Source organism: Thamnophis sirtalis, unplaced genomic scaffold (assembly GCF_051295495.1).
Source record: "Thamnophis sirtalis isolate CommonGarterSnake01/CBP01778 unplaced genomic scaffold, rThaSir2_p1.2 scaffold_5, whole genome shotgun sequence".
Classification (NCBI taxonomy): domain Eukaryota; kingdom Metazoa; phylum Chordata; class Lepidosauria; order Squamata; family Natricidae; genus Thamnophis; species Thamnophis sirtalis.
In genome coordinates this window covers 137,776,326-137,785,398 of record NW_028261385.1, presented here as the reverse complement: position 1 = coordinate 137,785,398, position 9,073 = coordinate 137,776,326, and the positions used below count along the sequence as shown (strand labels likewise).

At 42.2% G+C, this 9,073-nt stretch overlaps 1 non-coding gene across 1 annotated transcript; it reads right to left on the bottom strand.

Annotated features, from left to right (window-relative positions):
• Positions 1 to 378: 378 nt before the first annotated feature.
• On the bottom strand, positions 379 to 483 carry LOC148045669 (U6 spliceosomal RNA). Its single transcript, XR_015696838.1, has one exon. It is a non-coding gene; the product is annotated as a U6 spliceosomal RNA (small nuclear RNA).
• Positions 484 to 9,073: the final 8,590 nt, after the last annotated feature.

The window sequence follows — 9,073 nt, the reverse complement described above, 5'->3', positions numbered from 1 at the left end:
TCTTCTTTTATTTCCAATTTCCCCCTCCCCCCCTTAACCATTGATAAAATACTTCCCATATCAAATAATTTAAAATATTGAGCTAATGTTGTGGTCACTCTCATAACCTGGCTGCAAAGGATGATCATTTCATCATAAAATGACAATTAAAGACGTATATTCTATCAGAAAGCGAACTGATGAGTTGCTCTTAGTCTTCTGATTGTTATGCTATCTAGTGTGGGGTCTGGACAATGGCAGCATATATTTTATTTTCTAAGCATTTCTGTGGGACCTTTTTAGAGGCTAAAGGCATTTTTTTCCTAATTAAATGACATTCAATGTGTTTTATGTAGCATCATGTCATCTTCTCATGCCATTTTTTTTTATTTTAGATGACTCTAACCCCAGTGCTTCAAAAATGTGTGTGTCATCCTTGTGCAGGGGCTACAATAATCTTCCCTGTATCATTCCAACAAAGATTAAGAGTCCCTGGACAGTTCTAAGGAAAATACCTTCAAAAGTCACACTGATCCCATTAATTTCTGGTTTTGAGTCAATATATAGGACCTTTTAAGCCAGCCCTGCCAGAATATTTTCTGAATCTTAGAGAGGTTTTTTTTTTCTTTATCATAACCAGAAATTTATTCATCTTACATTAGGGAGATGCCAAGGGAAGAAGCATCCATCACAGAGGTGGTATTCAGCAGATTCTAACCAGTTCTGGAGAACCAGTAATGAAAAATTTGAGTAGTTTGGAGAACGGGAAAATACCACCTCTGACTGGCCCCGCCCCCATCTATTCTCTGCCTCCTGAATCCCACTTGATCAGAAGGGAATGGGAATTTTGCAGTAACCTTCCCCTGGAGTGGGGAGGGAATGGAGATTTTACAGTATCCTTCCCCTGGAGTTGGGTGGGAATGGAGGTTTTACAGTCTCCTTCTCCTGCCATGCCCACCAAGCCACGTCCACCAAGCTATGCCCATCAAGCCACACCACACCCACCAAGCCACGCCCATAGAACCACTGATTCATCAGTGCTGGAATAAGAATATCAGCAGACTATCTTTCCATGATAGTGATGTCTATATCTTTATTCATAGAAAGCATCATGAATACTCAATTAGTAAAACAGAATGATGGGATACCAAAACAAGGCGGGAATAAGGCAACTTGTGAACAACTTTTTAATATAGGGAGGTATTCAAGGAGGGAGAACTTTCTCTAAATGTCCTCTTCCAGTTCACAGAAATTGATAGTCTACCAGGGAGAATGGTTTTATGTAAGTTATGTGTCGAATCACTGAGCTATGGGCTCTACCAGACAAAGTGAGCCTTGAAAAGTACCTATGGAATACTGTATTACCATTTACACACTAGAGAATTTTTTTTTTTAAAGTAGCTGCCCATCAGTGCAGGAATGATGTCATTTATTTATAGAGTCCCTGTCCCCCTTAAGTCTTCATGCTGAAACAGATGTGGAAATCAATATTTCAGAGACTGAAGTGAAAAGGCAAGTGCAGGAGTGCAAAATTATTTCATTAAGTTAGACTTCACAGGTTTCCCAACAGACATTCATGATTTTTTTTAACCCCATATTTAGCAGATTTTTTAAAATTATTTTTTCCCTTCTAGAACACCTTACAATCATTACATCAACATTGTTATGTCATCATACCTGTACATGTATATAATATTTCGCTTCTATATTTACACACCTTTATACCCAGTTCTATATATATTTATATATATAGTTTTTGGACTTAATTAATTTTATTCTTGTTTTGCAGCCATTTGTACCAATTGTTCCAAATTTCATACTATTCCGACTCTTCTTTATCTTTTAATTTCAGTGTTAATTTGTCCATCTCTGCACAATCCAAAGTTTTTTTTTTTATCACTAATTCGTCCGGGGGGGTATTATTTTGTTTCCAGCATTGGGCAAATGCTATTTTAGCTGTAGTTAGCAGATGTGTTAATATGTACTTAATTTTCTTCGTATATTTCCCTTTGATTATTCCCAGTATTTTTTTTAATTTTTATTTATTTATTTATTTGTCTTGTATGCCGCACACTCGCAGAGGACTCCGGGCGGCTCACAAAAGACAAGGGAAAGGGGGGAATGAGACAAAGACAACATATTAAAAACAAAACCAACATTCACAATTTCCGTGGAGGCAGATGCTTCTCAGCTCCCTCCAGCCTGCTGGAACAGCCAGGACTTGGTGACTTTGCGGAAGGCCGGGAGGGTAGTAAGGGTCCGGATCTCAACAGGGAGCTCGTTCCAGAGGGCCGGAGCTGCAACAGAGAAGGCCCTCCCCCGGGGAGTCGCCAGCCGACATTGGCTGGCAGATGGAATCCGGAGGAGACCTAACCTGTGCGATCTAATTGGTCTGAGAGAGGTAATCGGCAGGAGGCGGTCTCTCAGGTATGGCAGGAGGCAGTCTCTCAGTAGAAAGATTTCAGGTTTGTATTTTATCTGTTCTCCTGTAATTTCTTGCACCCATTTCCAAATTTTTGTCCAATATTTTTGTGTTTCCGGGCAGGTCCACCATATGTGATAATAAGTCCCTTGTACTTTTTTACACTTTTTTACACTAACCCCATATTTAAACAGTTGTAGAAGTGAACAACTGTTCACTTCTACAACTTTTGGATGATAGTATGCTCCTCTTTTTCATAGAAAAGATTCCCCCAAGCCTTAAAAAAAGTGTTTCAAGAGTCCTACTGCATCTTAGATGGGTAACTTTTAATTTGAGAGGGTTGGCTGGCATTGGGTTTCCTCTACGCTGTTTCTTTACCTCAGAAGCGGTTCAAACTTCCTTAGCCTTCTACATTCTTTGCATATGTAACAAGCATAATGGACTTGTATTTCTTTTCCACTGGACTCATGAGAAAAGGAGTCTCTGAGAGATCAAAAAGAAAGTTCAAAGGCGGTATTTTTTTTCTTCTGGGCAAGCAGTCTTCCAAGAAAGACTCCCTTTGGAGGGTACAAAAATGCCAGGGACCCCACAGAGTGGGACTGAGTTGCAGAGGTCAAGGTTGAGTATTTTTCCTCAAGAATTTCATGCAAAGTATTCATCTCAATCACATTTTTTATTCCCATCTTTCCTTGAAAGGAATTGTGAAATTGTTTTTAGGCAGAGCCCCCATCCTCCCTATTCATATGCTTTTGCTGATGGTTGACATCTTGTTGAAATTACAGATTGCTCTACCTTGAAAGGTCTCAAGCCAAATACAACCCATACATTGGTTAAGGTGATCCACTGTACTATACTTTGCTCTTTGCAGTGGTGCAACTAGAACAGGCATCTAGGCAAAATCCTGTGCCCCATAACTAAGACTCCCCAAGCAGCGGCTAGTAATGGAGGTAGCGGTTCCACCACAAAACCGCGTTTGACTAAAGGGCGCTCAACAAAACTGCGTAGCTGACGTCATCACAATGCGACAACAGCACGGAGAAAAAAGCACGCTGTAAACGCTAAACCTAAAATTAACCCCTAAACCTAAACCTAACCCCCCTAAACCTAATCCTAAACCTAATCCTAATCCTAAACCTAACCCTAAACCTAACCCTTAACCTAACCCTAAACCTAACTCTTAACTTAACCCTAAACCTAATCCTAACCCTTAACCTAACCCTAAACCTAACCCTAACCCTTAACCTAACCCTAAACCTAACCCTTAACCTAACCCTAAAGCTAACCCTAAAGCTAACCCTAAACCTAACCCTTACCTTAAGTTGAATCGGCTTGCTTTCAAAGCGCTATTTAAAGCGCCCTTCTTTCTCCGCGCTCGCTGTTGTCGCCCTGTTGATGACGTCAGTGACACGGTTTAATCGGGCACGCTTTAGTTGAGCGCGATTTTGTCGTGCCATGGGAGGTAGCAGCCAAGAGGTTCTACTTGAGCCAGAAGGACAGGCGTTACCACCCAAGAATCAGTGCTCTTTGTCAGTGTGTGAGAGTTTATGACTTGGCAGAGACACAGTAACAAGGTCAGCCAATGAATTGACATGGCAACTGGGTCACGAAATGAGGACTGTTTGGAAACGGAAACATTTTGCTGTGTGAGAAGCAAGGAGCCTGGGCGTGGCTTATCTTATCTTCTGTACTAAAGCTCTGAGTCTGTGCTCAGCTCTAAACTAGTCTGCTGCTCTGAACTGAAACTGAAACTGCTCTCTTCTTCTTGCCTGTATTTGCTTGTATTTGCTACCAAGTTGGAAAACCTGCTTTTGATATTGTATATTTACTTCATGTGATATATAAAGAGAAGTTAATGAATCCTGCTGAATCAGTTACCTGTGTGTGCTTTCTGGATGTTATTGCTGCAACAAACTCTGACACCTAGTTACTTTATAGACAAGAGGCAGTCAGACAGAGTTTGTTTACGAATGCTCATTATCTCTGAGCCGTGGTGGCACAGTGGTTAGAATGCAGTATTGCAGGCAAAATCTGCTCACATTGCCAGGAGTTCGATCCTTTCGATCTTGACCAGTTCAAGGTTGACTCAGCTTCTCATCCTTCCGAGGTGGGTAAAATGAGGACCCAGATTGTTGGGGGCAATAGGCTGACTCTGTAAACCCACTTAATGAGACCTGTAAAGCCGTGACCCATCAAAACCGCGCTCGACTAAGCCGCACCCGATTAAACCGCGTCACTGACGTCATCAACAGGGCGACAACAGCCAACGCGGAGAAAGAAGGGCGCTTTAAATAGCGCTTTGAAAGCAAGCCGATTCAACTTAAGGTAAGGGTTAGGTTTAGGGTTAGCTTTAGGGTTAGGTTTAGGGTTAGGTTAAGGGTTAGGGTTAGGTTTAGGGTTAGGTTAAGGGTTAGGATTAGGTTTAGGTTTAGGGTTAGGGTTAGGGTTAGGGTTAGGGTTAGGGTTAGGGTTAGGTTTAGGGTTAGGTTTAGGGTTAGGTTAAGGGTTAGGGTTAGGTTTAGGGTTAGGTTAAGGGTTAGGATTAGGTTTAGGGTTAGGTTTAGGGTTAGGGTTAGGTTAAGGGTTAGGTTTAGGGTTAGGTTTAGGATTAGGTTTAGGGGGGTTAGGTTTAGGGGTTAATTTTAGGTTTAGCGTTTACAGCGTGCTTCTGTCTCTGCGCTGTTGTCACCCTGTTGATGACGTCAGCTACGCGGTTTCAGCAAGCGCGGTTTAGTCGAACGTGGTTTTGTGGTGGAACCCTGTAAAGCACCGTGAAGTGGTGTCTTCATTTTGTTTGATGACAGATAACTTGCTTCCATTTATTTAGTTACAAGATATTGTGAGAAACTTCCTCTCTCTGGCCTTTTTTTTAGATGAGAAAGTGTGGGCAGTCAGAGAGGCTAGTGCCATACAAGGCGGTGATGAAAACTGTCTAAAAGAATTTTTTTTTTTTGCCAAGACTCTATTGCATTACCTCCAAAAGCCAACCAGGCATCGAAAGACTACAGAGCGAAAGTCAAAATCAAATTAGAGGCCCCTTGAGAATAAGGTGCAAAATCAGAAGTATCTTTCCCTAAGGGAAGAAAATTGTTGAGAAGTTACAAGGCAGATTTCATTTATTGAATTCTGTTTATAAAATCTTTGACTTCGTAACCATTCTGGGTGTTTTATAGTATTAAAAATGACTAAACCATTCACACCAAAAGGAAAAAAAATGAAGTGCCTCTGGAGAGTGTAAAAAAATAAGAGAAGCATCTTCTCTACTAGGCAACTTTCCCACAAGGGTCCCAGCCCCACTCTTGTTCTTTCTTTGGGAAAAGAGACAGCCTTTAATAGCAATAACCATAACACTTAGGTTTATAGAATGCATCCTAGTGCTTTGCAATCCTCTCTAAGCAGTTTACAGAATCAGCATATTGCCCCCAACAATCCCGGTCCTCTATCAGACCTGGGAAGGATGGAAGGCTGAGTCAACCTTAGCCGGTCAGGGTTGAACTGCTGGCAATTGGCAGAGTTAACCTGCAATCCTGCATTCTGACCACTGTGCTACCACTCACCCATTTCAAGGGAATCAGGACAGGGGCAAAATGAATCTCTGGGAGATGTTATTCTAGATGTCAAGTGAAAGAAGGCCCACTTCCTTAATCCCATTAGACGATACTGTTTAACTGACTGGATCAAAGCATGCCAGCTTTTTTTGGTACAAACAGAATGGGCGGGCATGTGAGGAGACAGACAGTTCCTTCAACAGCTAGGCCATATGAGTATGAGTATGAGTAGTTTATTTATATGCCGCCCTTTTCCCTGGGGGGACTCAGGGCGGCTCACAATTCGGAAGGAAGGGAGGACAAACAAATTAACACATAAGACAGTACATCATTAAAAGCACAACATTCATACAATTCGGGTGGGTTGCGGTCTTTAACCCCAGGCCTGACGGGACAGCCAGGTTTTAAGGGCTGTGCGGAAGGTCTGGAGGGTGGTGAGGGTACGAATCTCCACGGGGAGATCGTTCCACAGGGTCGGAGCTGCCACCGAGAAGGCTCTCCTCCGCGTGGTTGCCAGTCGACATATGCCATAAAAGGCTTCATAGTGATAGTCATCTTCCTGAATTGAAAACAAAGCTAACTGGTGAACGGTGTAATAGAGTAGAGATGTTATAGAAGCAAACTGTGGCTTGCCCGTAACTCTCTGTGTGTTGCATTCTAAGCAGCCTTCAAAATGATATTGAAATATTTGGGAAAAGGTGACATTCAGCTAGATTTCAATTGATGTATTAATCTCATCAAATTGCTTCATACAAGAACGTACTAAGATCAAGTGTGCCAATATGCACCATCATTATTTAATTAAAAAAAACAACAACCCCAAATAGTGAAAGCGCATTCATGTGATTAGAATACGGAATACTCGGTTCCACCACAAATGCGTGCACAACAAAAGCGCGCCTGACTAAACCGCGGTGTCTAAAGCGCGGTGAGAAACCGCGCGACGAATTAGCGACTAATTAGCCCTAAAGCGCGCCGACAAAAGCGCGCTGACAGAAGCGCGCTGTAACGTAACCCTAAACCTAACCCTAAACCTAACCCTAAACCTAACCCTAAACCTAACCCTAAACCTAACCCTAACCCTAACCCTAAACCTAACCCTAAACCTAACCCTAAACCTAACCCTAAACCTAACCCTAAACCTAACCCTAAACCTAACCCTAACCCTAAACCTAACCCTAAACCTAACCCTAAACCTAACCCTAACCCTAACCCTAAACCTAACCCTAAACCTAACCCTAAACCTAACCCTAAACCTAACCCTAAACCTAACTGTAAATCTTACCTTAAATGAAATTGCGCTTCTGTTGGCGCGCTGTTGTCGGCCCGCTGTTGTTGGCGCGCTTTTGAAATCGCGCTTTTAGCGCCGCGGTGTTGTCGGCGCACTTATGACGTTCGCACTTTTGACGGGTCATGGGAATACTCTACCCAGAAGAACTCTTACTTTATAATGCATTCTAGGACTAATGACACAGTGATTTGGTTTCAATTTCAAAAAAACGTTCCTGTGGCTGCATTTAGACCTCAAGGAGCTTTGTTACTTTACGAACAGAAGCCGTGTTATTAAAATAAGACTGTAGTTTTTTTTAGTTATCGATGCAAATCAGAGAAATATTTCATCTGAATGGGATGGCAGGCAAGTTAAACAAACAATGTTTATACCTCTTAAATCATAGGTCCTTGTCCAAGCATTGGTGACAACTAGTGGGAGCTGTGTGGGAGTTTCTGGATATAAACTGGAAACTCTGAGCAGGAGTAATTCCATAGCTAAAATATTATGGTATGTGACATGTTTACATGAAGTGGGATCAATCCAAGTCTCGTATCCAAAGGCCACTGAGATGAGTTGAATTCTTTCAGAAAGTGGTAGAAATGTTGGACCAGCTCTGGTTCTCGGGGGAGCTATAATAACAAAGACATGGCCGGCTGGAGGGAAGATTCACACACACACACACACATGCGAGGTAATAAAGATAATTCAGAAACTGGAATTCTTCAGAAGGAAAACTTTAATATCTTTAAAGGAGCAACTAAATTAGAATTCCAAGCTGGTCGTGAATAATGTGAGAAAATGTTGCTCTTTCCAGCAAAAACATAGCAACAAAGTAATAATGTTCTGGATTATTTTAGAGCTGAAATTGCAGTCCAAATATTCTGTGGGATATCTCGCTGAAATGAGATTAATTCAGCCTAGATGGTTGAACTAGGTTAGTAGTCATCTGAGAACTAATGGAGGAAACTACACCAGCTTCTTAAGCACTGACTGGATGTTGGGGAATGGAAGGATTTAGCTGGTCATTTGCATTCTTTTAAAGGGTCGTTGAGGCCACTCATAGGTTTATCGAGGCCCTCAGGGTCAGCTGAGTAGTGCAAATGGGTGTGGAGCCTTCTTGGAACTGCTGAAAGGACTGTGTTGTGGATTGGAGATAGACAATGTTGTATCCCTCCCCCTCTATTGAGAGTGGGCTATTCAATTTTGACATAGATGGCCTCTATGGCAGTGGTGGGTTTCAAAAATTGTTCGAACCTACTCTGTGGGTGTGGCCTCCTTTGTGGGAGTGGCTTGCTGCCCATGTGACCGGATGGGAGTGGCTTGCTGCCCATGTGACCGGATATGAAGATGCCGACGACACTTAAATTTTTATTTTACCACCTTAAATTACCTCACACACAGCACTGGCATGCATAAGAATATGATGTAAACTTGTTTTTTTAAAGGCATCTTTGGTTTGCGTTAAAACAACTTCAACACACGCAATGTTCTGATTGCACCACAAACGCAGTAGTCATCCTTACCTTTCACAGAGGCACTGAGTTTTATAAATATGAGCATGATAGTGTAGAATAATCATATCCAAGGACCAGTGGTGGGTTTCAAAAATTTTTGGAACCTCTTCTGTAGGTGTGGCCTGCTTTCCGGGTCCACTGGTGGAACCTCTTCTAACCGGTTTGGTAGATTTGACAAGCCGGTTCTACCGAATAGATGCAAACTGGTAGGAATCCACCTCTGCTCTATGGCCCCTCTTTCAGTCCTCTCTGCCCAAAATGTGCTGTCTTCAAAAGAGTGGCTTTTGTCTTTTAAATGCAGGTAGACTACTGAATTTTCTCCTCGTGGATTTGTTTGTTA